The sequence below is a fragment of the Melanerpes formicivorus genome, unplaced genomic scaffold (assembly GCF_026170545.1).
Source record: "Melanerpes formicivorus ecotype bairdi unplaced genomic scaffold, bMelFor1.0.p_v2 SCAF_77, whole genome shotgun sequence".
Taxonomy (NCBI): Eukaryota; Metazoa; Chordata; class Aves; order Piciformes; family Picidae; genus Melanerpes; species Melanerpes formicivorus.
In genome coordinates this window covers 730,215-757,264 of record NW_027142429.1, presented here as the reverse complement: position 1 = coordinate 757,264, position 27,050 = coordinate 730,215, and the positions used below count along the sequence as shown (strand labels likewise).

Here is a 27,050-nt window from a genome sequence, read left to right as displayed (position 1 = left end):
AAAAGTCTGTTTCACATGGGAACCATGGAGCCATGAAATGGTTTGGGCTCAGAGGGACCAAAACTCATCCAGGCCAAGCCCCTGCAGCCAGCAGGGACAGCCCCAACCAGAGCAGGCTGCTCACAGCCCCAACCAACCTGCCCTGCACTGGTGCCAGGGATGGGGCAGCTCCACCTCTCTGGGCAGCCTGGGCCAGGCTCTCCCCACCCTCAGGGGCAAACATTTCTTCTTTCTGTTCTAAATCTCCCTCTTGCAGCTTCAAACCATCAGCCCTTGCCCTGTTGAGCAGCAGGCCCTGCTTGGGCTTGGCACACTGCAGGCTCCCAGGCACACTGCAGGCTCCCAGGCACACTGCAGGCTCCCAGCTCCTGTTGCTTGAGGAAAGTCACAGCCTGGGAGGCAAAAAGTGCTGCTGGCACTGGGATGGGCATGGGATTGCCAGAGCCTCCAGGGCCTGTGCTGGCTGCTCCAGGGCTTGCTCCTCCCTGGAAAGTGCAGAGCAGGGAGGTGGTGGTGGGGATCCACCTCACCACATAGGAGACCCTGGGGGGGACCTGCCTTGCTCACCCTCAAACGCTGAGCTCAGGCAGTGCAGCAGGAAGCAGCCAGGTACTGCAGGCAGGGCAGGCTGGGGGAGAGGCAGGTGACTGCCAGCAGCCAGGGCTGTGTGGAGCTTTGGCCCAGACCTGAGCTTCCCCAGTGCCTGCTCATCCCTCTGCACGGTGCCTTGGAGAGCCCTGAGCAGGGTGCAGGGTGCCCTGCAGAGCCTCAGCTGGGTTGCTGCTGGGCTGGCAGGAGCTGTGTCCCTGGGGCCTGGGCAGCATGCTGGGGGCTCTGTGGCCCCTGGGGCTGCCCAGCTGTGCTGCCCCATGGCCAGGCTCAGCACTGCTCTTGGGAGCTGGGTTTTTTCCCAGGCAGAGCACGTAGCCTTTTTAGCTCCATCCCCTCCCCCACGCCCCCCTTCCTCTGTTATTTTGGTGCCTTTCCCCAAGGGAACCAAACTTAGCTCAAATGCTGTTCCCACCAGAAAGGCAAAAGCTCACCCCCCACCCCCCCTTTTTCCTTCCTCTTTTGGGTTCAGGGTAATGTGTCCCATGACAGAACAGGCACAGCTCCCTCACACAGAGCTCTGCCTTTCTCCTTAAAGGGAGAGACCTTCCTGAGGGCCATCACTCCATCATACATTAAGGTGCCTCTTGGATGGAAGGACCATCTGGCTGGAGGCTTTTGGCTGTGGTGGAAGCAGCCCACGCCCAGACAACGTTGGTGGGTGGCAGTAGGTCTTGCAACTGGGTACCATGGAGTGGGGCACAGCAGTGTGCCCAAGAGAGCTGGGCTGGAGCTCTTGTGGCTGAGCTGCAGCCAGCCCTGGTGGAGATGTCTCCATGAGAGGAGGTTGGTCAGGCCCTTCTGCAGCCCATGGGGAGACAAGGTCCCTCCTGAGACCCTGTTCCAAGGTGGACCAGTGAAAACTTTTCTCTCCACTGCCTGTAGTGTTGGGTGAGCAGCTGCTCCTCCTTCTCCAGTGCAGGGCAAGCCATGATGGGCTTCTGTGTGGGCAAAGACCACCTCCATCCAAACTACCAGCCCAGGTCCACTGGCAGAAGCAGCTGGGCTGGGCTGGGCTGAAGTGCAGGAGTGGAGGCAGCTGACACAGGCCTCCTGATGAGCATCCCCAGGCTGTCTCAGCACTGCAGTGCTCACAGGGGCAGTGGGGACAAGGGGCTGCACCTGCTGCAGGAGGGGGTTAAAGCCTTTCCCCGGTGCTTTTGGAGGGCAGATGTCCAGCTGGTCAGTGAATGATCCATAAATCCTCCTCTTCCCTCTCCACCACATCAGAGAGGGTTCAGGTTGCTTCTGGTGCACATGGCCACTGCGCCTTCCTCTCCTGCCAGCCGCTGAGCATCTCAGCTCCCTGCAGGCAGCTGGCAGACAGGCTGGCATCACCTCCCTCCCAGCTCATCCCTGGTACCAGGAGCATCCCTGGGCCTCCACAGAAGCAGCCTGGCAGACATCTTCCCCTCTAAATGTTTGCAGGATTCCCACCACCCCTGGACTCCTCTCAGCAGTGTCTAACCAGCCAGCTGTGGCTGCAGCTGGCACTGGATCTCTCCCCAGCAGAGGGGCTCTGAGTGCCTGTGCTGCCCTGCAGCAGCAAGTGAGTGGTGGCAGCCTGGGCACAGCACCTCTCCTCATGCTGCAACCCAGACTTCTGCATGGTGAGGCCTTGGCAGCTTGCTCTTGGAACCTGCAGCTGCAGGGAGCTGTCTGAAAGGGACAGGATATACCCAGCTGAATAAAGTGCTCCTGGGGAGGAGCAGCTGAGCAGTGCCAGTTGGCTCTGCAGGGGCTTCACAGCAGCAGAAAGTGTTTGCTTCAGAGCTGTGGACACCAGGCAACTGCTCTGTCTCAGATGTTTGCAGGGAAGGCAGAACCTGGCAGTGCCAGGGGGTGTTCATGCCTGGGGCTCCCTGTGGCCTGGCTGCAGCCTGGGGCTGTCCTCTGACACCTTTCAGAGCGGTGACATCCAGGGCAGGACTTGCTTTAGGCTCCAGCTGAAGTCTGGTTTGAGGGAGACAAAATCACTCCCCTCCCCTCTGCTGAGTGTGAGCAGTGCCATGGTGCCAGGCCTGGCAGTAGGCATCCCCAGTGTGGCCCAGAGAGACTCAGAGCTTCAGAGAATGGTTTGGGTTGGAAGGGACCTTCAAGATCATCCAGTTCCAGCCCCCACTGCACAGCTGCCACCCCCCTCCCCTGGGTGCCACCATCCCAAACACACCCAGCTGGGCACACACTCCTGGCTGCCACCAGGTCACTCCTGGCTGCCTGGCAGCAAGCCCATGGGCATTGGTGTGCCAGGGCTCCCCTGTGCATTAGGAGAGCTGCAGTGAGTCAGAGATGCACAGAATGGGTTGGGCTGGAAGGGAGCTCAAAGCTCAGCCAGCTCCAGCCCCCTGCCATGGGCAGGGACACCTCCCCCCAGCCCAGCTTGCTCAAGGCCTCATCCAGCCTGGCCCTGAGCACCTCCAGGCAGGAGGCAGCCACAGCCTCCCTGGGCAGCCTGTGCCAGGCTCTCCCCAGCCTCACTGCAAAGAGTTTCTTTGTTCACCCCCCAGGCTCTGAGGAGTTTGCACCCAGGTGAGCAGGGCAGTGGGACAGACATCCACTTTCTACCCAGCTCAGGGGGTCCCCACGGCTGGAGGACGTCACCCACCGCCCCCCAGCACAGCAGAGCAGAGGTGCTCCTGGCTCTGCTTCCCTTCCCATGCTGTGCCCCAGAGGTGCTTCTGCCTCAGAGGAGCCTCCCTGGCTGGGGCAGGGGGCTGGGCGACCCCCAGGTCCCTGAGGTGTGGAGGTGGGAGGGAGGCTGGCAGAGGGGAGGGACTGCAGCCCTGGCACAGGATCTGTGACAGCCTGGCTCATCCCTCAGGAATGCTGTGATGGAGAGGCTGCTCCAGGCCTACTCAGCATGGGAAAATATTTTATCAAAGAAACTGGGAATTCAAAAAATAAAGAAAGAAGTGAGGCTGAGCTCCTGGCAGAGAGCCCCAGAGGCCTGCTGGGAAGGGCCTGAGGGCTCTGCTCCTTTCCAGCCTCCTCAGCCCCGGGGATGCTGGAGTTAGTCACCATCCAGGAGCTGAAGGGAGCAGAGAGTTCATGCCTGGGGAGCCCCTGGCACAGGCTGCCCAGGGAGGCTGTGGCTGCCTCCTGCCTGGAGGTGCTCAGGGCCAGGCTGGATGAGGCCTTGAGCAGTCTGGGCTGGGGGGAGGGGTCCCTGCCCATGGCAGGGGGCTGGAGCTGGCTGAGCTTTGAGCTCCCTTCCAGCCCAACCCATTGTGTGCATCTCTGACTCACTGCAGCTCTCCTAATGCACAGGGGAGCCCTGGCACACCAATGCCCATGGGCTTGCTGCCAGGCAGCCAGGAGTGACCTGGTGGCAGCCAGGAGTGTGTGCCCAGCTGGGTGTGTTTGGGATGGTGGCACCCAGGGGAGGGGGATGGCAGCTGTGCAGTGGCTCTGCTACCAGGGCTCAGGGGGTAGGGGTTGGTCACCTTCATGTCTCTCCTTGGGCAAGGTGCTTTCTGCAGAGGGTAAAGGAGCTCCAGGGAATGCTAGGAAGGGGGAAGCAGGCAGGTGCTCCATCCTCACAGCTGCTCCTTCCTCACAGCTGCTCCTTCCTCACAGCTGCTCCTTCCTCACAGCTCAGTACTGCTCTCTGATTACCTCTAGCTGGGCACTGCATGAGCTGGAGAAGCCCTTGCTGAGAGCCTCATATGTGACATCCTCTCTGGAATGGAGGTCAGGAAAAGCCCTGGTCACCCCTGAGCACCAGGTCCTGAATCTGTGAGGGGTCCTGCTCCAGCATCCTCCAGGAGAAGCTGGCCCTCATGGCCTGGGTGCCTGGGGGCTGGGGGCTGGGTGCTTCCCTGGGGAGTGGTGGGCAATGGAGTGAAGTCCAGGGGGTGGCCAGTCCCAGGTGCTGCTCCCCAGGGCTCAGTGATGGGCCAGATCTCTTCAGTGTCTTCACCAATGATCTGGATGAGGAGATTGAGGATCCCTCAGTCAGGCTGCAGGTGACACCAAACTGGTTGGCAGTGTTGGTCTGCTGGAGGGCAGGGAGGCTCTGCAGAGGGACCTGGCCAGGCTGGAGCCAGGGCTGAGCTCAGCTGCATGAGGTTCAACAAGGCTAAGTGCTGAATCCTGCACTTGGGTCACAGCCACCCCAGGAAGGCTCCAGGCTTGGGGCAGAGTGGCTGCAAGCTGCCCAGCAGAGAAGGGCCTGGGGGTGCTGGCTGACAGCAGCTGGAGAGGAGCCTGGGGGGGCCCAGGTGGCCAAGAAGGCCTCCAGCAGCCTGGCCTGGAGCAGCAGTGCTGTGGCCAGCAGCAGCAGGGCAGTGCCTGTCCCCCTGTGCTGGGCACTGCTAAGGCCACACTTTGAGTTCAGTTTTGGGCTCCCTGCTCCCAGAAGGACCTTGAGGGCTGGAGCAGGTCCAGAGAAGGGCAACAGAGCTGGGGAAGGGTCTGGAGCACAGGGCTGGGGAGCAGCAGCTGGGGGAGCTGGGGGTGTTCAGCCTGGAGAAGAAGAGGCTGAGGGGAGACCTTGTGGCTCTCTGTGAGGTTGGAGTGAGGTGATTGAGGAGCTTAAAGGTCTTCTCCAGCCACAACTGCTCTGTGAGTCTCTGGTGGTGTAGCACTGTGCAGGGGACACAGTGGTGTCCCAAGCCCCCTCCCTGCCAGCTGGGTGCTACATCTCCTTGCTGCTCTCTTGCCTTGCCAATGTGTTTGGCTCAGGGCAGTGTGCTGCTCAGGGCTCTCCAGGGGATGGGCAGGACCTCTGTGCTCTCTGGCTTCTTGCAGAACATGAGGTTGGTGTTTGGTTGGTGTCAGAGCTGGAAAGCAGTTGTGGCATGGCTGGAGCTGTCCCCTCTCTGGTGGGCAGCAGAGGAGGGGCCCTGTGGCTCTCCCTGTAGCAGCACAGCTCAGTTCTGGAGCGCTTCCCATTTGGCAGACCTTAGCTAATCTCTCTCCTGATCCTCTGAGCTGAGCTCCTGCAGCTCATGGGAGTTCCTGGGAAGCCAGAGGAGGAGGAGGAGGAGGAGGCAGGCTCCTGGCTGTCCTTGACCAGCAGTGCTGCATGGCTGGGGACTGCCTTCCCAAAACCTTTTGGTGTGGTTAAAATGTTGCTCCTTGACCTCTGTGTCTGCTCTGACACAGGATTGCAGCTGGTGACAAGCAGCCCAGTTCACTGCAGTGTAAACTCAACACCAAGCTGCCCAGCCAGGGCACAGCACCCAGGGCACAGCACCCAGGGCTGCCACTGCTGTGCCCTGGCTGTCACCATGAAGAGGCCAAGAAGGAGTCACAGAATCCCCCCATGAAATGCCCTGGTCCCCTCCCTGGCCCTGTGCCTTGTTTCCTGGTTTCAGCAGGAGGTTTGTGATGGGGTTTGGTTGTTGTGTGCCCAAGGGGAGGAGGAATCAGGAGCAGGGAAGTCCTTGTGCCCCTGTAGGTTAGGCCACACCTTGAGTCCTGTGTCCAGTTCTGGGCTCCTCAGGTCAAGGACATTGAGAGACTTGAAGGTGTCCAGAGAAGGGCAAGAAAGCTGGGGAGGGGTCTGGAGCACAGCCCTGTGAGGAGAGGCTGAGGGAGCTGGGGTTGCTTAGCCTGGAGAAGAGGAGGCTCAGGGGAGACCTTCTTGCTCTCTCCAACTCCCTGCAGGGAGGTTGGAGCCAGGTGGGGGTTGGGCTCTTCTCCCAGGCAGCCAGCACCAGAACAAGAGGACACAGTCTCAAGCTGTGCCAGGGGAGGTTTAGGCTGGAGGTGAGGAGAAAGTTCTTCAGTGAGAGAGTTGTTAGCCATGGGGATGTGTTGCCCAGGGAGGTGGTGGAGTCCCCATCCCTGGAGGTGTTCAGGAGGGGATTGGATGTGGCACTTGGAGCCATGGTTTAGCCATGAGGTCTGTGGTGCTTGATGATCTTTGAGGTCTCTTCCAGCCTTGGTGATACTGTGAGACTGTGAATTCAGCCAGGCTGGGACACAGAGTGTCTGTTCCTGGGTGGCCCCCATCTGCCTGGACCCCTGGCAGAGCAGAGGGCCTGGCTCCATCCCCCCCTGCCCCCTCAGCCCTGACAAGCCCCCAGCTACAGAGCTCCCTGGAAAATCATCTGAGTGGCCTTGGCTTATTTAAAAGTAAAAGCCCCCGAGCAAAACTCAGCCTGGTTGTGTTTACGGAGGCCTGGAGCTTCCCACAGCTGGCTCTGCTGCTTGGGACTCCTGGAGCCAACATCCACCTCTGCTCCTGAGGTAAGGAGTCTTCCTCACCAGGACTGTTAGGGTAGTAACAATGGCAGGCATTAATCATGGGGTGGCCTCTCTGGCGTTGTGGGAGCTGATGCTCCTGCCAAACCTCATCTGCTCCCTCTGCTGCAGTCCCCACGGCTGGGCTGGCTCCCCAGGGACAAGCTGGGTGCTGGAGGGCAGCCCCAGCAGGAGTCTCTACACTGCAGGTTGCTGGCACAGCAGAAGTGCCCCCTGGGCACACACGGCTGGAGGAGACACAGAGGGCAAAGGTGGGGAAGGTGTTTGTAGGATCAGGCAGAGCTGGAGGTGCACCAGGGGGACCTGGTTCCTGCCACCAGCTCCTTGGCCTGGAGAGAGGAGGAGGAGGAGAGGGAGGGTTTGAGAGGACACTCTGAGAGCCCAGTGGGTGAGGATGAAATACCCACATCGGGACTCAGCCTCAGCCAGGCTGAGCACCACCACCACAGAGAGGAGCATCAGCAGCTCCCTCCCTGCGGTCTGGGCGCCCCCGGGGCTCCTGCCGGGGCTGCCCTCGGTGCCCTCCGATGTCTCCAAGGCACTGAGCTCCGTTTGCAGAGGCAGCGCGGCCCAGCCGCCTGGGACAGCTCCGTGCTGCGGCGCTGCCCGGGCCGAGGCGAGCAGCATCAGCCCGGCGTGCCAGGACGCAGCGCTGTGTGCCCGCTCCGCCTCTGGCACCGCCGAGCGCTCCGCACCGAGCCGCCGGGCAGGGCAGGGCAGCCGCCGGGCAGGGCAGGGCAGCCCCCGGCGCGGAGCGGAGCCGCAGCAGGCGGTGCGTAGCCGCGGCAGGCGGTGCGTAGCCGCGGCAGGCGGTGCGGAGCCGCGGCAGGCGGTGCGGAGCCGCGGCAGGCGGTGCGGAGCCGCGGCAGGCGGTGCGGAGCCGCGGCAGGCGGAGCGGAGCCGCGGCAGGCGGTGCGGAGCCGCGGCAGGCGGTGCGGAGCCGCGGCAGGCGGTGCGGAGCCGCGGCAGGCGGTGCGGAGCCGCAGCAGGCGGAGCGGAGCCGCGGCAGGCGGTGCGGAGCCGCAGCAGGCGGAGCGGAGCCGCAGCAGGAGCCGTCTCTCGCTGCCTTTCTTCCCCCCAGCCCTGCCCTGGCCTTTGCGAGCGCGCAGGGTGCCCGCACGGCGCCGTTCCCACACTCATCATCCCTGGGTCACAGGAGACACAAAGGAGCTGCGGCGGCGCGGGGGGCTGCGGCGGGGGCCGCAGGGGCGGCCGGGCAGAGCCAGCTCTGCTGCCACCGGCTCACTGCTTTCTCAGGGAGGGTGGCCGCCCCTCTTCCTCCTGCTAAGCCCTCCCTTTAATCCCCTGCCCCTCCCTCTCCCTGCCCACCTCAGAGCGCTTTCTGCCTCCTTCCCCAGCAGCTCCATCCCGGGCGCTGCAGGTAAAGGCCAGCTCCAAGCCGAGACGCCTCCAGCACCTGCACCCTGCAGCAGCTCGCTGAGGGACAGGGGCCAGAAAGGGGCTGCAGAGGCCGGAGGTGCCATGGTGCCGCTGGGCTCTGCTCTTACCTGGGTTGTGCTGAGGTGTCAGGAGGAGTCCCTCTGAAGTGGACAAAGGCAAGGCTAAGCCCAGCTCCTCCTGCCAAATCCCTGGCTGGCAGCCAGATCCTGAGAGCCTCTTTGCCAGGTGTCTGCAGGAGATGTGGGGCTGAATCCCCACACCCCATGGGCCCCATGGCAGTGCTTTGCCCTTGGGTTTGCTCCTGGGGCTGAAGTCTTGGCTGAGCCCTTGCTCCTGCCCTGGCAGTGCCACCCCTGCCAGGCTGTGGCTGTCACAGGGCTCTGCCATGGAGCATCCTCCTCTCTGGGAGCTATGGCATGGGCATTGCCACTGCTGAGCTCAGCACCAGCAGCAGCAGGGTTAATGTCTGGGTCTTGGCTCTGGGGGGATTCCTGCAAAGCTTCCACATGAGGCTGTCCAAAATGAGAGGCCCCAGGCTGGCATTGCTAAGGCTCTTCTGCTGCTGTGGGGTAAGAGCAAAGAGGGAGCCTCACTGCTGGGCAAGAGCATCCTGGCTGCAGAGTCACCAACAGATATCCCCAAGCAGATGCTGTCCTGCCCAGCTCTGCTCACCCCACTTTCTGGGCAGTTGGGGTTGAGCCACATGGTCACAGCACCTGTAGGACTGGGCAGGGGGCAGTGGATGGACACTCCAACACAGGAGGTTCCACCTCAGCATGAGGAGGAACTTCTTCACTGTGAGGGTCACAGAGCCCTGGAGCAGGCTGCCCAGAGAGGTTGTGGAGTCTCCTTCTCTGGAGCCTTTCCAGCCCCATCTGGATGTGTTCTGTGTGCCCTGTGCTGGATTTCCTGCTCTGGCAGGGGGTTGGATCCAAGATCTCCAGAGGTCCCTTCCAACCCCTAACCTCCTGTGAGCCTGTGACCTGAACTGGGGTACCTGCAGCCAGCATGGAAGTGTCCTCAGCAGTAGCAGTGAGCTGGGTTCATTGCAGTTTGGGGACTGCCAAGAGCTGCAGCTGCAGCTCTGAGCCCATGAGGAACCTCAGCTGAGATCCAAGGCCTGACTTATGCTCCTGGTTTGTGAGAGTCTTGGCTCTAACCCTGAGCCCCCAGCATGGTCTCTGTTTGCAGCCCATGCTGCAGCTGATGGGTGAAGGGCTCAGGTGCTGCCCAAGGGAAGGAGGCCAAGAGCTGTGTGTGCAGGGGGAGGCTGAGAGCTGTGTGTGCAGGGGGAGGCCGAGAGCTGTGTGTGCAGGGGGAGGCCAAGAGCTGTGTGTGCAGGGGGAGGCCAAGAGCTGTGTGTGCAATGGGAGGCCGAGAGCTGTGTGTGCAGGGGGAGGCCAAGAGCTGTGTGTGCAGTGGGAGGCCAAGAGCTGTGTGTGCAGGGTGAGGCTGAGAGCTGTGTGTGCAGGGGGAGGCCGAGAGCTGTGTGTGCAATGGGAGGCTGAGAGCTGTGTGTGCAGGGGGAGGCCGAGAGCTGTGTGTGCAATGGGAGGCTGAGAGCTGTGTGTGCAGGGGGAGGCTGAGAGCTGTGTGTGCAGGGGGAGGCTGAGAGCTGTGTGTGCAATGGGAGGCCAAGAGCTGTGTGTGAAGTGGGAGGCCAAGAGCTGTGTGTGCAGGGGGAGGCCGAGAGCTGTGTGTGCAATGGGAGGCTGAGAGCTGTGTGTGCAGGGGGAGGCTGAGAGCTGTGTGTGCAGGGGGAGGCCAAGAGCTGTGTGTGCAGGGGGAGGCCGAGAGCTGTGTGTGCAATGGGAGGCCAAGAGCTGTGTGTGCAGGGGGAGGCCGAGAGCTGTGTGTGCAATGGGAGGCCAAGAGCTGTGTGTGCAGGGGGAGGCCGAGAGCTGTGTGTGCAATGGGAGGCCAAGAGCTGTGTGTGCAGGGGGAGGCCGAGAGCTGTGTGTGCAATGGGAGGCCAAGAGCTGTGTGTGAAGTGGGAGGCTGAGAGCTGTGTGTGCAGGGGGAGGCTGAGAGCTGTGTGTGCAGGGGGAGGCCAAGAGCTGTGTGTGCAGGGGGAGGCTGAGAGCTGTGTGTGCAGGGGGAGGCTGAGAGCTGTGTGTGCAGGGGGAGGCTGAGAGCTGTGTGTGCAGGGGGAGGCTGAGTGCTGTGTGTGCAATGGGAGGCCGAGAGCTGTGTGTGCAATGGGAGGCCAAGAGCTGTGTGTGAAGTGGGAGGCCGAGAGCTGTGTGTGCAGGGGGAGGCTGAGAGCTGTGTGTGCAGGGGGAGGCTGAGAGCTGTGTGTGCAGGGGGAGGCCAAGAGCTGTGTGTGCAGGGGGAGGCTGAGTGCTGTGTGTGCAATGGGAGGCCAAGAGCTGTGTGTGAAGTGGGAGGCTGAGAGCTGTGTGTGCAGGGGGAGGCTGAGAGCTGTGTGTGCAGTGGGAGGCCAAGAGCTGTGTGTGCAGGGGGAGGCCAAGAGCTGTGTGTGCAGGGGGAGGCCGAGAGCTGTGTGTGCAGGGGGAGGCTGAGAGCTGTGTGTGCAGGGGGAGGCCAAGAGCTGTGTGTGCAGGGGGAGGCTGAGAGCTGTGTGTGCAGGGGGAGGCCAAGAGCTGTGTGTGCAGGGGGAGGCCGAGAGCTGTGTGTGCAGGGGGAGGCTGAGAGCTGTGTGTGCAGGGGGAGGCCAAGAGCTGTGTGTGCAGGGGGAGGCTGAGAGCTGTGTGTGCAGGGGGAGGCCAAGAGCTGTGTGTGCAGGGGGAGGCCGAGAGCTGTGTGTGCAGGGGGAGGCTGAGAGCTGTGTGTGCAGGGGGAGGCTGAGAGCTGTGTGTGCAGGGGGAGGCCGAGAGCTGTGTGTGCAGGGGGAGGCTGAGTGCTGTGTGTGCAGGGGGAGGCTGAGAGCTGTGTGTGCAGGGGGAGGCTGAGAGCTGTGTGTGCAGGGGGGGGCCGAGAGCTGTGTGTGCAGGGGGAGGCCGAGAGCTGTGTGTGCAGGGGGAGGCTGAGAGCTGTGTGTGCAGGGGGAGGCTGAGTGCTGTGTGTGCAGGGGGAGGCTGAGTGCTGTGTGTGCAGGGGGAGGCTGAGAGCTGTGTGTGTGCAGGGGGAGGCTGAGAGCTGTGTGTGTGCAGGGGGAGGCTGAGTGCTGTGTGTGCAGGGGGAGGCTGAGAGCTGTGTGTGCAGGGGGAGGCTGAGAGCTGTGTGTGCAGGGGGAGGCCGAGAGCTGTGTGTGCAGGGGGAGGCCAAGAGCTGTGTGTGCAGGGGGAGGCTGAGTGCTGTGTGTGCAGGGGGGGGCCGAGAGCTGTGTGTGCAGGGGGAGGCCGAGAGCTGTGTGTGCAGGGGGAGGCCGAGAGCTGTGTGTGCAATGGGAGGCCAAGAGCTGTGTGTGCAGGGGGAGGCTGAGAGCTGTGTGTGCAGGGGGAGGCCGAGAGCTGTGTGTGCAGGGGGAGGCTGAGAGCTGTGTGTGCAGGGGGAGGCCAAGAGCTGTGTGTGCAGGGGGAGGCCAAGAGCTGTGTGTGCAGGGGGAGGCTGAGAGCTGTGTGTGCAATGGGAGGCCAAGAGCTGTGTGTGCAGGGGGAGGCTGAGAGCTGTGTGTGCAGGGGGAGGCCAAGAGCTGTGTGTGCAGGGGGAGGCTGAGAGCAGCAGCCACACTTCCAGGCTGTGCAGGGTGGGCAAGCTCTCTGCACTGCATGTCTGCAGTGCTGCCTGCAGCCTTTTGAGCTGTCCCTTGTTGTGGCTGGGTTTTGGAAGAGGACCTGCAGCTCACGAGCTCTTTGCCCTTGTTTTTTGGTCTGGGGTTTCAGTATGTCTAACCCTAAGACTTTGGCCATGCCTGGCCCTTGCCTGCCCAGCTCAGCTGTCTGCTCCAAAATGCTGGTTTGGGCCAGCTGTTGACCAAAACGTGTCCCTGGTACCCACAAGGCAGGGGGTTGGCATGAACAGAGAGCATCTGCCATGCTTCTGGAGCCCTTAGGGACATGCCCATGGGTTTACCCTGCTGATGGACTCAGTCTCTTGAAGCAGGTGAAGGCCTAAGTGGTGCCTGCAGAAGGGCTGCTGCCCTGTGGCTGAGGCAGAGAGCAGCAGCACTCTGCTGACCCAAATGGTGTTCTACCAGAGAGCAGTGAAAACAAGACAAGGCTGTGGCAGGAGAGGCTGCTTGGGATGGGAGATAAGGGCTTCCTGCTTCCCACAACACCCTGGGCTTCTTATCAGCAAGGCTGCACATAAAAAGCCAGGAGGCAGCGGGGCCAATTCCCACAGCTCAGGGAACACTCCTCAGCCTCTGCCTCCCAGCAGCTCCTGTGTCTGGGGGAGGTTCCAGGTTCCTGGACAGGCTTCCCCGTGGGATGTCAGCCCCATGGGGTTTGCTCTTCCCTCCTGGCAGGCAGGGCTGTGTCCCACGGGCTGGGCCCACCCGTGGCCTGCCCCACTGGTGCCTGCAGAGGACAGTCCCCAGCCCTGCAGGGACCCTGCAGAGCCTCACTGCTCACACACCTCAAGCTTCTTAGCTGCTCCCAGAGAGGGAAATGCAGGCACAGCCATGCTCAGGTGTGGAAGCCACATGCCCAAGCCCACTGGCAGAGCTCCCCAGAGCCTCTGCAGCAGCTGGCAGCCTGGAGCCCATCAGGCAGCAGTCGCAGCAGCAGATGGTGGAAGCCTGCAGCAGCTGCTTGCTGTTTGCTGGAGTCTGGGGAGGTTTTGCATCTCCTGTTTACCACCTGCATGCAAGCAAGTGCAATTATTCTAGCCCTGCTAATCCCTGTGCTGGGCTCAGGTTTGGGGCCCTGACTCCAAGAGCACCGAGGTGCTGGAGAGTGCCAGAGAAGGGCAGCAAAGCTGCTGAGGGGTCTAGAGCATGAGTCTTGTGAGCAGCAGCTGAGGGAGCTGGGGTTGTATAGCCTGGAGAAAGGGGGCTGAGGGGAGGCCTTCTAGCTCTTTGCAACTCCCTGAAGGGAGGTTGGAGCCAAGTGGGGGTTGGGCTCTTCTCCTGAGGTGTGATAGGAAAGTGATCAGCATCCTTGATCCAGGACAGATCCAAGACAAGAGGAAGTGGCCTCAAGCTGCACCAGGGGAGGTTTAGGTTGGACATGAGGAACAATTTCTTCCCCAGAAGGGTTGTCAAGCCCTGGCCCAGGCTGCCCAGGGCAGTGGCAGAGTCCCCAACCCTGGAGGGTTTCAAAGCTGTGGAGATGTGCTGCTGAGGGCCATGGTTTGGTGGTGCCCTGGCAGTGCTGGGCTGGACCTAAATCATTCTGTGGTTGTTTGTGCACCAGCCTTTGCCAAGTGCTGGCTGCTGCTCCTTGCCTGCAGAAGCACACTTTGGGCTTTGTGATTCCACTCTCTCTGTGGAAGATCACAGCTCACAGGATGTTAAGGGCTGGAAGGGACCTCCAGAGATCATTGAGTCCAACCCCCTGCCAGAGCAGGAGCAGAGAATCCAGCACAGGGCACACAGAACGCATCCAGACAGGGCTGGGAAGGCTCCAGAGGAGACTCCACAACCTCTCTGGGCAGCCTGCTCCAGGGCTCTGGGAGCCTCACAGGGCAGAAGTTCCTCCTCACCATGAGGCTGAAGCACTCTTCTGCTCTGGGAGGTTTTAGGCCAGTGGGAGGAAAGCAGGTGGTGGTCTGGGGCTTTTCTGACCAGTGCCCTAAGGAGGGAAGGTTTTCTCTGCCCCTTCAGGAACTGCAGAATCACTTTGGCAAAGCAGGAGGACACCTGTGGTGCTCTGCAGAGGGGTTGTGGCCTCCATCCCCTGGTAGCTGCCCAAGCACTGTGGCTGTGCCCATGGGGACAGAGGGGCTGCAGGGCACCACAGCCCAGCTGGGGGTGCAGAGGCTTTTTGGGGGGGGGTGCTGCTGGCTCAGTGCAGCTCCCAGGGCTGGCAGGGGGTGCAGGTGGCTGGAGAGGACATTCCCCTGCACAGACAGACTGTGCTGCCCTCCCTGCTGCTGACCACCACTTTTAGCTGCTTTCCCCCCAGGTCAGACAGAAATTCTAACAGCAAGAAAAACAATTAGGGAGTGAAAAACAATTAGTGAGTAGAAAACAATTAGGGAGTAGAAAACAATTAGGGAGTCTCTCTGCTTCAAAGCCAAGCACCACAGCAGATCCCTCACTGGGCTCTGGGGAGCTGCATCCCCTGGTTTACTCCCTCCAGGGCTTTGGGCTTCACCATGCTGCTTCTCAGAGCTCTGACTCTCACCAGGTGCTTCCCCTGGGTTTTTCCTCTTCTTCTGCTTCTCCTCTCTAGGATTTGTCCCTAGAATTAAGGGTGGCCCTCCTAGCCCTACCTTCCACCCCTGCCCCAGAGCTCTTCTCCCCATCTGCTGGTGCCCAGGGCAGGTGGCACCAGGTCAGAGCCCAGGTCAGGATCACACTTTATTAAAAGCCATGGAGAAGGATTTCACCAGGGCCATAAACCAGCAAGGCAGCTCACAGCAGATAAAACCTGCCAGTGATTTGCCCATTCAAAAGGCCTTCCAATAAATCCTTTTAAGGTGATCCCATAAATCTCCCCAACATCGTTAAGGGCAGTTGTCTTCAATTCTTATCTGCCCCCAGGGAAGCCTTTTATGAGCCTACAAAGGGTGGTTTTAGGATTTGTGCTGCAGATAGAACTAAGTCTGATGGGATCAGCCAGGGAATTATAGGCCTGTCAGCCTGACCTCAGTGCCAGGCAAGATCATGGAACAGTCACCCTGAGTGCAATAACACAGCACTCACAGGATGGCCAAGGGCTCAGGCCCAGCCAGCATGGGTTCAGGAAGGGCAGGTCCTGCCTGACCAACCTGATCTCCTTCCATGCCCAGGTGATGCCTGCTGGCTGTGGGGCAGGCTGTGGATGTGGTCTGCCTGGACCTCAGCAAGGCCTTTGCCACCATCCCCCACAGCAAACTCCTGGCCAAGCTGTCAGCCCCTGGCTTGGGCAGCAGCTCTCTGAGCTGGGTTAGGAACTGGCTGGAGGCTGAGCCCAGAGAGTGGTGGTGAATGGTGCCACAGCCAGCTGGCAGCCAGGCACCAGTGGTGTGCCCCAGGGACCAGTGCTGGGCCCTGTGCTCTTTAACATCTTCATTGATGATCTGGATGAGGGCATTGAGTCCATCAGCAGTTAATTTGCTGACGACACCAAGCTGGGGGCAGGAGTTGATCTGCTGGAGGGTAAAGAGGCTCTGCAGAGGGACCTGGACAGGCTGGACAGATGGGCAGAGGCCAAGGGCAGGAGACTGAACACATCCAAGTGCCAGGGGCTGCACTTTGGCCACAGCAGCCCCATGCAGTGCTACAGGCTGGGGGCAGAGTGGCTGAGAGCAGCCAGGCAGAGAGGGACCTGGGGGTGCTGGTCGATGGCAGGCTGAACATGAGCCTGCAGTGTGCCCAGGCAGCCAAGAGGGCCAATGGCATCAGGAACAGTGTGGCCAGCAGGAGCAGGGAGCTCATTCTGCCCTGTGCTCAGCACTGGTTAGGCCACACCTTGAGTCCTGTGTCCAGTTCTGGGTTCCTCAGTTTAGGAAGGAGGTTGACTTGCTGGAACGAGTCCAGAGAAGGGCAAGAAAGCTGGGGAGGGGTTTGGAGCACAGCCCTGTGAGGAGAGGCTGAGGGAGCTGGGGTTGCTTAGCCTGGAGAAGAGGAGACTCAGGGGTGACCTTATCACTCTCTACAACTACCTGGAGGGAGGTTGTAGCCAGGTGGGGGTTGGTCTCTTCTCCCAGGCAGCCAGCAGCAGAACAAGAGGACACAGTCTCAAGCTGTGCCAGGGGAGGTTCAGGTTGGATGTTAGGAAGAAGTTCTACACAGAGAGAGTGATTGCCCATTGGGATGTGCTGCCCGGGGAGGTGGTGGAGTCGCCGTCATTGGAGGTGTTCAGAAGGAGACTTGCTGGGGTGCTTGGTGCCATGGGTTAGCTGTTTGGGTGGCTTGGATTGGTTGATGGGTTGATGGGTTGGACCAGGTCTCTTCCCACCTGGTTTGGTTTATTCTAGATCCTCCAACAGAAGTGACTCTCTGCTCCCCATGGCAACTATCAGGGAGCAGAAGATCCTCCCCAGGGAGGCAGATGAATCCCCTGGGTCCAGAGACCATCAGCTCCAATCTCAGTGTCTCCAGGAGACACTGCTGCAGTGTCCCCAGTGCAGGGCTGTGTGGGCACTGAGGCTTGGCACTGCACAAGCACTCCAGCACAGGACAAGCCTGCCTGCAGCCAAGGGCACCCTCTCCAAAGGCTGGGGATGGGACTTGCCTCCTGGGTGGAGCACAGAGGGTGAGGGCCTTCCCCCCTAGACCTTCAGTTCTGGATGTACCTGTTCAGGGGCAGTCTGCACGGTCCAGATGGCTTTGCTGAGCTGTTGATGACCCAAAGAGTGGCTGTCCATGGCTCCAGGGCCCAGGGGAGGCCAGTGACAAGTGGAGTCCCTCAGGGATCAGTCCTGGGACCAGGCTTGTTCAACATCTCTGTGGGTGCCATGGACAGTGGCACTGAGTGCACCCTCAGCAGGTTTGCTGATGGCACCAAGCTGTGTGGTGCAGCAGACAGCTGGAGGGAAGGGATCCATCCAGAGGGAGCTGGACAAGCTGGAGAGGTGGGCACAAGCCAACCTCAGGAGGTTCAACAAGACCAAGGGCAGGGTCCTGCAGCTGGGTGGAGGCAATCCCAGGCACAAATGCAGGCTGGGCAGGGACTGGCTGGAAAGCAGCCCTGAGGAGAGAGCCTTGGGGGTGCTGGGAGAGGAGAAGCTCACCAGGAGCTCTCAGTGTGCACTTGCAGCCCGCAAAGCCAACCAGAGCCTGGGCTGCAGCAGAAGTGTGGCCAGCAGGGCAAGGGAGGTGATTCTCCCCCTCTGCTCAGCTCTGGGGAGACCCCACCTGGAGTACTGCCTCCAGTTCTGGAGCCCCTATGACAAGAGGGATCTGGAGGTGCTGGAAGGTGTCCAGAGCAGGGCCAGGAGGATGAGCAGAGGGCTGGAGCTGCTCTGCTGTGAGGACAGACTGAAGGAGTTGGGGCTGTTCAGTCTGGAGAAGAGAAGGCTCCCAGGTGACCTCATTGTGGCCTTCCAGGATCTGAAGGGGGCTCCAGGAAGGCTGGGGAGGGACTGCTCAGGATCTCAGGCAGTGCTAGGACTAGGAGGAATGGAATGAAGCTGGAGGTGGGGAGATTGAGGCTGGAGGGGAGGAGGAAGTTCTTCCCCATGAGAGTGGTGAAGCCCTGGAATGGGTTGTGCAGGGAGGTGGTTGGGGCCCTGTCCCTGGGGATGTTTAAGCCCAGGCTGGATGAGGCTGTGGCCAGGCTGATCTAGTGTGGGGTGTCCCTGCCCATGGCAGGGGGGTTGGAACTGGCTGATCCTTGTGGTCCCTTCCAACCCTGACTGATACTGTGATACTATGATGGTGGTGAGTCCATGTGCAGCTGGAAGGAGGTTGTGGTGAGGTGAGGCTTGGTCTCTTCTCCCTAGTCTCAGGTGATAGAAGGAGAGGAAAAGGCCTGGAACCGTGCCAGGGGAGGTTTGGGTTGGAGATTGGGAAAGACTTCTTTGCTGCAGGAGTGGTCAGGGACTGGCAGAGGCTGCCCAGGGGGGTGCTGGAATCCCCACTGCTGGAGGTGCTCAGGAAACCTGTGGCCATGGCACTTGGGGCCATGGTTTGGTGGCCGTGGTGGGGTTGGGTTGCTGCTTGGACTGGATGATCTTAGAGGGCTTTTTCCGAACGTCTACAGCTCTGCTGCCTGTGGGGGTGCTGGGGAGGCTGGGGGGCTGCCAGGCTCCCGATCCCGGCCGGGGTGCTGCCAGGCTCCCGATCCCGACCGGGGGGCTGCCAGGCTCCCGATCCCAGCCGAGGGGCTGCCAGGCTCCCGATCCCGACCGGGGGGGTGCCAGGCTCCCGATCCCAGCCGAGGGGCTGCCAGGCTCCCGATCCCGGCCAGGGTGCTGCCAGGCTCCCGATCCCGGCCGGGGGGCTGCCAGGCTCCCGATCCCGGCCAGGGTGCTGCCAGGCTCCCGATCCCGGCCGGGGGTGACGAGCGCCGGAGCAGCCTTCCCACGGTGTGCTGCTGCCTGCCCCGGCCCTGTCCCCTCGGCTTCCCTCTGATGTGGCTGCCGAAGGATGTGGCGACCATAAAAGTGCGAGCACAGAGAGGTGCTAAGCAGCCAGGCAGTTGGCTTCCTGTTAGCAGCAGTGCGACAAGAAGAGCTCTTCCCCCGCCGCCCGGGGCCAGCCCCTTCCCAGCGCCCCCCGCACCGCAAGCTCCCTTTGCAGCTATTTACTGAAACAACAGAGAGTGTGTGAAGTCCCCCAGGCCAAGAATAACTGCGCCCATCGGCTCCAGCTGCTTGTTTGTTTTCGCCTGCTTTCTGCCCTTCGCACAGGCAGGGAGCCTGCCGGCCGGGGGGCAGCAGGGTCGTCACCCCCCGACACCCGCGGCTGCTGGGGACAGCGTTTGGGCTTTGCCCCCTCTCGGTCCCCGCTGCTGGGCAGAGCGTTTGGGCTTTGCCCCCTCTCGGTCCCCGCTGCTGGGCAGAGCGTTTGGGCTTTGCCCCCTCTCGGTCCCCGCTGCTGGGCAGAGCGTTTGGGCTTTGCCCCCTCTCGGTCCCCGCCGCTGAGGAGAGCGTTTGGGCTTTGCCCCCTCTCGGTCCCCGCTGCTGGGCAGAGCGTTTGGGCTTTGCCCCCTCTCGGTCCCCGCCGCTGGGCAGAGCGTTTGGGCTTTGCCCCCTCTCGGTCCCCGCAGCTGGGCAGAGCGTTTGGGCTTTGCCCCCTCTCGGTCCCCGCTGCTGGGGACAGCGTTTGGGCTTTGCCCCCTTCTCGGTCCCCACTGCTGGGCAGAGCGTTTGGGCTTTGCCCCCTCTCGGTCCCAGCTGCTGGGCAGAGCGTTTGGGCTTGGCCCCCTCTCGGTCCCCACTGCTGGGCAGAGCGTTTGGGCTTTGCCCCCTCTCGGTCCCTGCTGCTGGGCAGAGCGTTTGGGCTTTGCCCCCTCTCGGTCCCAGCTGCTGGGCAGAGCGTTTGGGCTTTGCCCCCTCTCGGTCCCCACTGCTGGGCAGAGCGTTTGGGCTTGGCCCCCTCTCGGTCCCCACTGCTGGGCAGAGCGTTTGGGCTTGGCCCCCTCTCGGTCCCCGCTGCTGGGCAGAGCGTTTGGGCTTTGCCCTCTCTCGGTCCCCGCTGCTGGGCAGAGCGTTTGGGCTTTGCCCCCTCTCGGTCCCCGCTGCTGGGCAGAGCGTTTGGGCTTTGCCCTCTCTCGGTCCCCGCTGCTGGGCAGAGCGTTTGGGCTTTGCCCCCTCTCGGTCCTCGCTGCTGGGGACAGCGTTTGGGCTTGGCCCCCTCTCGGTCCCCGCTGTGGGAAGGTTTGGTTGTGCTGGGTACGAAGCGGCAGTGGCTGGGGGGGTGTGGGGTGTGGGCTGGTTGTGGTTTTGCTCTGTGGTGTGCCACGGGGCGTCCTGGAGGTCCCCCTGGCTGCTCTCCCACTTGCCTCCATGGGTTTTTGGGGAGCCAGTGGGGTTGCAGGCCCACAGCAGAGGCTGGTGGCTGCCTGTGGCTCAGCGAATCATGGACTCACAGAATACAGCCATGGAATAGTTTGGGTTGGAAAAGACCTTTGAGATGATGAAGTCCAACCATAAACCCAGCACTGCCAGGTCACCACTGAACCATGTCCCACAGCACCACATCCCCACAGCCCTGAAACCCCTCCAAGCAAAGGGATGCCACCGCTGCCCTGGGCAGCCTGTTCCAGGGCTTCACAACACTTTAGGGGAAGAAATTGTTCCTAATGTCCAACCTAAACCTCCTCTGGGGCATCCTGAGGGAATTTCTTCTCCCATCACTTGTTCTTTGGGAGGAGAGACCAACTCCCTCCTGGCTCCAGGCTCCTTCCAGGGAGTTGCTTGCACTGAAGAGCAGATGCAGGCTGCAGCTTGCCCTGTGTCCAGCTCACATCACTGCCATGGTTGGAAGGGATCTAGTGCAGTCCTCAGCATTGCTCTTGGGTCTTGTCAAGACAGTGAGGGTGGAATTTGGGCATCAGGGAGTGCTGTTGAAGGCCCTGCAGTGTCCACAGCTCTCCCTGGGAGGGGACACCTTGCTGTCCCTTTAGGAGGGAGCAGCATGGAGCAGGACAGTAGAACCCAACACCTTACACAAGCACAGGTTACCCAGCTAGGACAGCAGAGCATTGCAGGGCAGTGTGGCACGTTGTGCCAGCCAGAAAGTCCCTTGGTGCCCTGTTCCAGGGTCAGAAACAAGAAGCTGTGTCTGTGGAGAAGGAGAAGGGAGCATCTGGGGGCTGCTGAGGTGGGAGCCTGCTGCTCCCATGCAGGTTGCACTTCTGCATCACATCTGTGAGCTCTCAGCCCTGCCACACAGAGCCCTGCCAGCCCTGCTCTGCAGAGGCCATGGGAGCTCTGCTGCCTGATTAAAAGTGCCCTAAGAAGGAGCCAGGCTGGGGAAATCAGGGGGGAAAGTTGCTTCACATGTCCCCAGTGTGCCTCATCTGAGCACAGAACTGTCAGGGTTGGAAGGGACCTCAAGGATCAGCCAGTTCCAACCTCCCTGCCATGGGCAGGGACGCCTCACAGCCACATCCAGCCTGGGATGAGGCTTCCAGCACCTCCCTGGGCAACCTGTGCCAGTCTCTCACCACCCTCATGGGGAACAACTTCTTCCTAATGTCAAATCTCAATCTCCCCTCCTAGAGGATCCATCCCCCCCAGTTCTGTTACTCCCTGACACTCTAAAAAGTCCCTCCCCCACTTTCTTGTAGCCCCCTGCAGATCCTGGAAGGCCACAAGAAGGTCTCCTGGGAGCCTTCTCCTTTCCAGCCTGCACAACCCCAACTCTCTCAGGCTGTCCTCATAGCAGAGCAGCTCCAGCCCTCTGCTCCTCCTCGTGGCCCTTCTCTGGGCACAAGCAGGCAGCTTTGTGAAGAAGGGTCGAGTTGCCCACCCTGGGGAAAGGCTTCCCAGTGGCAGTGGGAGATGCATCACCACCAAAATGGTCTTTTTGCTCTGTGGGGAGGGCCTGGCCCTTGCCTGCGTGCCAGCAGCCTCTGCCTGACTCCCTCAGCAGGGACTCCACAGGCAGCTGCTGTGCACGAACCTCCCTGTGGTACCTTCACAATGCAAAGGGGAAAAGAAATGAGGAACTGATGGAGCTGAGAGAAGCATCCTGTGGGAGGTCATGGGCTGCTGTAGGTCACCAAGCACAGAGCAAAGCCCTTTCTCTGGCAGAAGCAGGAGCTGCTCAAGTTGATTCATTCAGGCAGGGAGTGCCCTGGGCTGTGGCTGTCATCCAGGACCATTTTATCTTCATTAGCCTCTCCATGGAGGAGGCTAACGGTGCCAGATCTGGAACCTGATCTTTGGGCTGTGGGGAGCATGGAAACACAGCTCCCTCCTGCTCAGGGTGACCAGGAGGGGTTGCAGGTTGGGCTGTGGACTGTGCAGAGCAAGCTGCCAGCCTGGCTGATTAATGTGTGGAGCCTACTGAAATGCTTATCGCTGTCACCAACAGGATTCCCAGTTCCAGGAGGTTCTTTCCATCCTTCTCTCCTTTCCTGACAGTCAGACATTCTTCCCACCCAGGAGGCTTCCCCTGGCATGACAGATGAGGATGGCTGCCCACAGCACCTGAGAGTTTCTCACCTCATTTTACAGCCTCTCCTCTGGGGCAGGCTCAGCAGCTGTCCCTCTCCCTCACTGTGTGCAACGAGCTCACCCTGCCTTAACCCAGGGAAAACCTTTTCCAGCCCTCTTTAAAGATCCCCCTCATGTTTCCCCAAATCCTTGGCATGTCTCATCTTAATTACCACTACCTGAAAGGGGCCTACAGGAAGGACAGAGAGAAACTGTTCCCAAAGGCCTGCAGCCACAGCTCCAGGGCCAAGGGTTTGAAATGAGAGCAGAGCAGATTGAGATTGGATGCGAGGAGCACTGCAGCAGGTTGCCCAGGGAGGTGGTTGAGGTCCCATCCCTGGAGATATTCAAGGTGAGGCTCTGGGCAACCTGATTTAGTGGATGATGTCCCTGCTGACTGCAGAGGGCTTGGACTGGATGACTTTTGGGGGTCCCTTCCAACACAAATCATTCTATGAGTCAATGATTCTGCCCTGGGTGAGGAAAGGCTTCAGGGGTCCTGCTCAAAGCCCATGACTGAGAGGGGGTACAGGGCAGGCAGGCTCTGTGGGGAGGGGGTACAGGGCAGGCAGGCTCTGTGGGGAGAGGGTACAGGGCAGCCAGGCTCTGTGGGAAGGGGGTACAAGGCAGCCAGGCTCTGTGGGGAGAGGGTACAGGGCAGCCAGGCTCTGTGGGGAGAGGGCACAGGGCAGCCAGGCTCTGTGGGGAGAGGGTACAGGGCAGCCAGGCTCTGTGGGGAGAGGGTACAAGGCAGCCAGGCTCTGTGGGGAGCTGCAGGCTGTGGGTTAGAATCACAGAGTCACAGAATGGTCTGGCTTGGAAGGGACCTTTAAAGCTCATCCAGTCCAGCCCCCCTGCAGCCAGCAGGGACAGCTGCAACCAGAGCAGGTTACTCAGAGCCCCAAACAGCCTCACCTGGAATAGTTGCAGGGATGAGGCAGCTGCCACCTCTCTGGGCAACCTGGGCCAGGCTTTCCCTTTTTCCACATTCTGTGTCCTCCCTTCTTCCATCTGAGTTTTTCCAGAGGCTCCTTGCTCCTCCATGCAGGTCTCTTGCCTCCCCTGCTTGATTTCTCACTCAAGGGGATGCTCCAGTCTGGAGGGAGCAGGAGGAGGTGGTGCTTGAGTAGAAACCACCTGGGCTCTCTTCAGTCCTCTCATCTTCTAGAGCCCTAACCCATGGGATTCCTCCCAATAGGTGCCTGGTGTCCCTAGGTGCTGATGGGCAGAGTTGTGTTCAGCTCATGTCTCCTTTTCCCCGCGGGCAGAGCACAGCTGGACACCAACCTCAGGGCAGAGCCCTGTGCCTGGGGCCTCTGCTGTGCACAGGGCAGTAGGAACTCAGGGCAGGGAGCTAGGCTGCTGTGTCCAGCACATCCCCAGGCTGCCCTGACCGTCTGCCAGGCTGCTTCCTTGGTGCAGAGCAGGAGGACACTGATCATTCCTGCCCGTGGCAGAGCTCCTCACCAGCTTACTCACGGGAGGAGCAGCAGTGCCCAGCGGCAGGACACCAGCCCCAGCTCCCCCCAGCTTGTGGCAAACCTCCCTGCTGAGCCAGGGGCACATTTTGCCACTGCTGCTGGGGAGGTGTCAGTGCCACGGCCACAGGGTGAACTCACAGCTGCTGCCACCCACGGGCTCATCCCCACTGGCACGGACAGCACTGCAGCTCCCTCCGGATGTCAGTGCTGGGTGCCAGTGCTGGGTGCCAGTGCTCAGTGCAGGGGGTGGCACCGCCTGGGCTGATAGAGCAACAGCCTCCATCTGGGTGCTGCAAGGTCCCTGAGCACTGCAGCCACTTGGTCCTTGTGCTTCCTCTTCACACACGCTCCTGGAGGCTGTGCTGTCACATCTCCTGTTTGCTTTGGACGCCGAGGGGAGGACAGACAACATTCCCAGCCCGGCCCCCGGCTGCGGGGCACGGGGCAGGGGAGGGGGCACTGCCCTGGGAGCAGGGGCACACTGCAGCGGGGCAGCCAGGCGCCTGCAGCCACCCCACGCTTCGGCTGCCCCCCAGGGAAGCAGCACAGTGCCCATTCTGACACGCATGGGCAGATGCCTGCAGCTCCAGCAAGACCTGGCTGCTTCACCTGCAGGGGGGCGTGAGGGAGGGGGGTGGGAGCAGCCTGGAGAGCTCCTCCCCGCAGGCCGGATGTGCAAAGCTGCTCTTGGCTCCCTCTTAGGTCGATGCAAATTCTCCTCCCAGCCCACAGTGGCTCCCTGGCTGCTCACTTCCCTGTGGTTCATTGCTTGCAAGCTCAGCCAGGTGGAGGTGAGGGCTGGGGGTGAAGGGGACGCTTGGCCCCCAGCAGCCCCCAGCAGCCCCTGGCTCTGGTTCACAGGATGGTGCTGGGCTGGGCTGAGCAGGGAAGGGAGCTCTGGGGGCACTGCTGGCTGTGCCATTGCCGATGCCAGCTGGAAGCAGCTGGCTGGAGCAGGGTTTAGCTGCCCTGAGTCTTCCCACAGGATTTCGTTGCCCCTGGACGATGCTCAGTGAGGCTGATAGTGCTTGAGGAAGAATGTCCCACCAGGAAGCCCCACCAGCTCCCTCCCCTCAGCCTTTGTTTGGAAACAACGTGCAAGGCCTTTCATGCCGACCTAAACAGCTCCAGAACTTGATTGTCCTGTGTCCCTGCACTGGGGCAGAGTCCTCTGGGGTCCAGGCCTGAAGATCAGAGCAGCTCTGGGTGCTCAGTGTGCTCTGGCTTTGCCCTGTGCCTGCGAGGTGACTGAGGCAGCTGGGCAGGGTGCCCAGAGGGATCTCCTCACATCCCAGCTGGCTTCGTTCCTTGCAGCCGTCCCACCTCTCCCAGCTGGCCTCTCCTTGACCAGGCTCAGAACCTCCTCCCTTTCCTTCCCACATCCTCTCCTGCCTTTTGGGAGTGGATCCTGTTTGTGGTGGACCCCTGAGGGTTTCGCCCCCTGGGCAGTTCCTTGTTTCTGGCTGCTGCTCTCTCAGATCCGGTCAGGACTGTTGGCTTCCCAAGCGACTCTTCGTGCTTCTGTGCTTTCATTTCTGTGGCTGCTTCCCCCCAGTGCCCTCTGGAGCAGCCCAGCCATGTCCCAGGGCAAAGGCAGGCTGAGGATGTGAACTCAGGTGCAGGAAAGGCAGGAAGCCCAACATGAGCACTGCCTGGCAGCATGGCCCCGTGCCCAAACCCAGCTCTTCGGCACCAGGCTGGAAGCTCGGTGCCAGGTCTGCCTGGTCAGGAGCACAGGGGCAGCAGGATGGAGGTCACACCAAGCTCAGTGCCAGGTCTGCCTGGTCAGGAGCACAGGGACAGCAGGATGGAGGTCACACCAAGCTCAGTGCCAGGTCTGCCTGGTCAGGAGCACAGGGGCAGCAGGATGGAGGTCACACAAAGCTCAGTGCCAGGTCTGCCTGGTCAGGAGCACAGGGACAGCAGGATGGAGGTCACACCAAGCTCGGTGCCAGGTCTGCCTGGTCAGGAGCACAGGGGCAGCAGGATGGAGGTCGCACCAAGCTCGGTGCCAGATCTGCCTGGTCAGGAGCTCAGGGGCAGCAGGATGGAGGTCGCACCAAGCTCGGTGCCAGATCTGCCTGGTCAGGAGCTCAGGGGCAGCAGGATGGAGGTCACACCAAGCTCGGTGCCAGGTCTGCCTGGTCAGGAGCACAGGGGCAGCAGGATGGAGGTCACACCAAGCTCGGTGCCAGGTCTGCCTGGTCAGGAGCACAGGGGCAGCAGGATGGAGGTCACACTGGCAGGCTGGAGTGTCCTCTGGCTGTCCTCTCCTTCCCACAGAAAGCTTGAGGAAAGGTGAGGCAGCCAGTGGGCTGGATTCATTTGCCCAACATTTGTGCCCAGGTGAACATCAGCAGGTGCCTGGGGAAGCAGGGTCACCTCTCTCTGTGACAGTGGCACGGGCTGGGTGCCAGCTGTACCCTCACTGGGGTACTGGAACCGAGCCAGGGTGGTTCACAGCAGTGTGGCCAAAGTAGGAGCACTCAGGCTGGCCTCAGCACCCTGTGATGTCCTTGAGCACCCAGGCTGGCACTGAGCCCCTGAACTGCCCTTAAAGATGGAAACTGCAGTTAGCCTCTAGACTGATGTTAAGCACCAGGACTGGCATTAGCCCCAGGGCTGGCATTAGCATCTGGGCTGACCTTAAGCACCCTGACTGATGCCAGCAACCAGGCTGGAATTAGCATCCAGGCTGAGGTTAGCTCCCAGGCTGTTGTAAACCACCCAAAGAGACACCAGCAGCCCAGGCTGGCAGGAGCACCCAGGCTGGCACCTCTCATCTCCCTGAATTTCTGGGGAGGAGGCCAGAAGTGAGCTGCAGTAAAGCATGAGGCTGGGGAAGGATTTTAGTGGCTCTGGTGGAGCTTGCAGGAAAGCATGGCCAGCCCTGGCAGAGCTGAGGAAAGCCAGGAGGGATTGGGAGCAAAGCCAGCAGCTGTTCCCCCTCTCTCTGGAGCCCTAAATGTCTGGCAGCACCTTAGCAAGTCCCTTCAGGGTCTGGTGTCCCCACTGGGGTGGCAGTGCCCTCCTTTGGAGCAAAGCCACTGGCTCTTGGCACCTGTGGTGTGCCACAGGGCACTGGATGGCTGCAGCCACCATGAGGGATGCCCAAGACAAGCACAAGGGAGGGATGCAGAGCTGGGGGGTGACAGTGCCTGTGAGACTTTAGGGCTCTGCAGCAGAGCAGCTCCCCAGGGCTGTGCCAGCTCCCTGCCTGCCCTTTGGGGGCGGGAAAGTGGTTTGGGTTCATCCAAGTTGCCTGTCCTGGGCGCCACAGTGACACATTCTCAGCTCCTGGTTCCGAGCCCAGCCAGCAGCAGCTGCTCTGACCTGGGCTGCTCTCTCCATTGCCAAGCTCAAGGCAGCAGCAGCAGGGACCAGGCTGTGGTCCCTCTGCAGGTCCTGACCCTCCAGCAGCTCCAGCTGCTGGCTCCCAAGGGACGGAGGGGCACTGCTCCCATTCACAGCCTGGGGCACGAAACATCCTGGCAGCCTGACAGCCCTGGCATGAAGTCAGCCTGGGAGCGGATGCTGCCATGGCAGTGCCAGCAGAACAAGAGGACACAGTCTCAAGCTGTGCCAGGGGCGGTCTGGGCTGGATGTTAGGAAGAAATTCTTCCCAGACAGAGTGCTTGGCCACGGGGATGTGCTGCCCAGGGGGGTGGTGGAGTCACTGTCCCTGGAAGGGCTTCAGAAGAGCCTGGCTGAGGCACTCAGTGCCATGGGCACTTGGGTGGGGGGTGCTGG

The 27,050-nt window shown here is 61.2% G+C and overlaps 1 protein-coding gene across 1 annotated transcript in view; it reads left to right on the top strand.

Annotated features, from left to right (window-relative positions):
* The window catches only part of EXD3 (exonuclease 3'-5' domain containing 3), a 454,860-nt gene that overhangs the window by 349,436 nt on the left and 78,374 nt on the right, over nt 1-27,050 (top strand). The gene's annotated exons all lie outside the window — the stretch shown is intronic.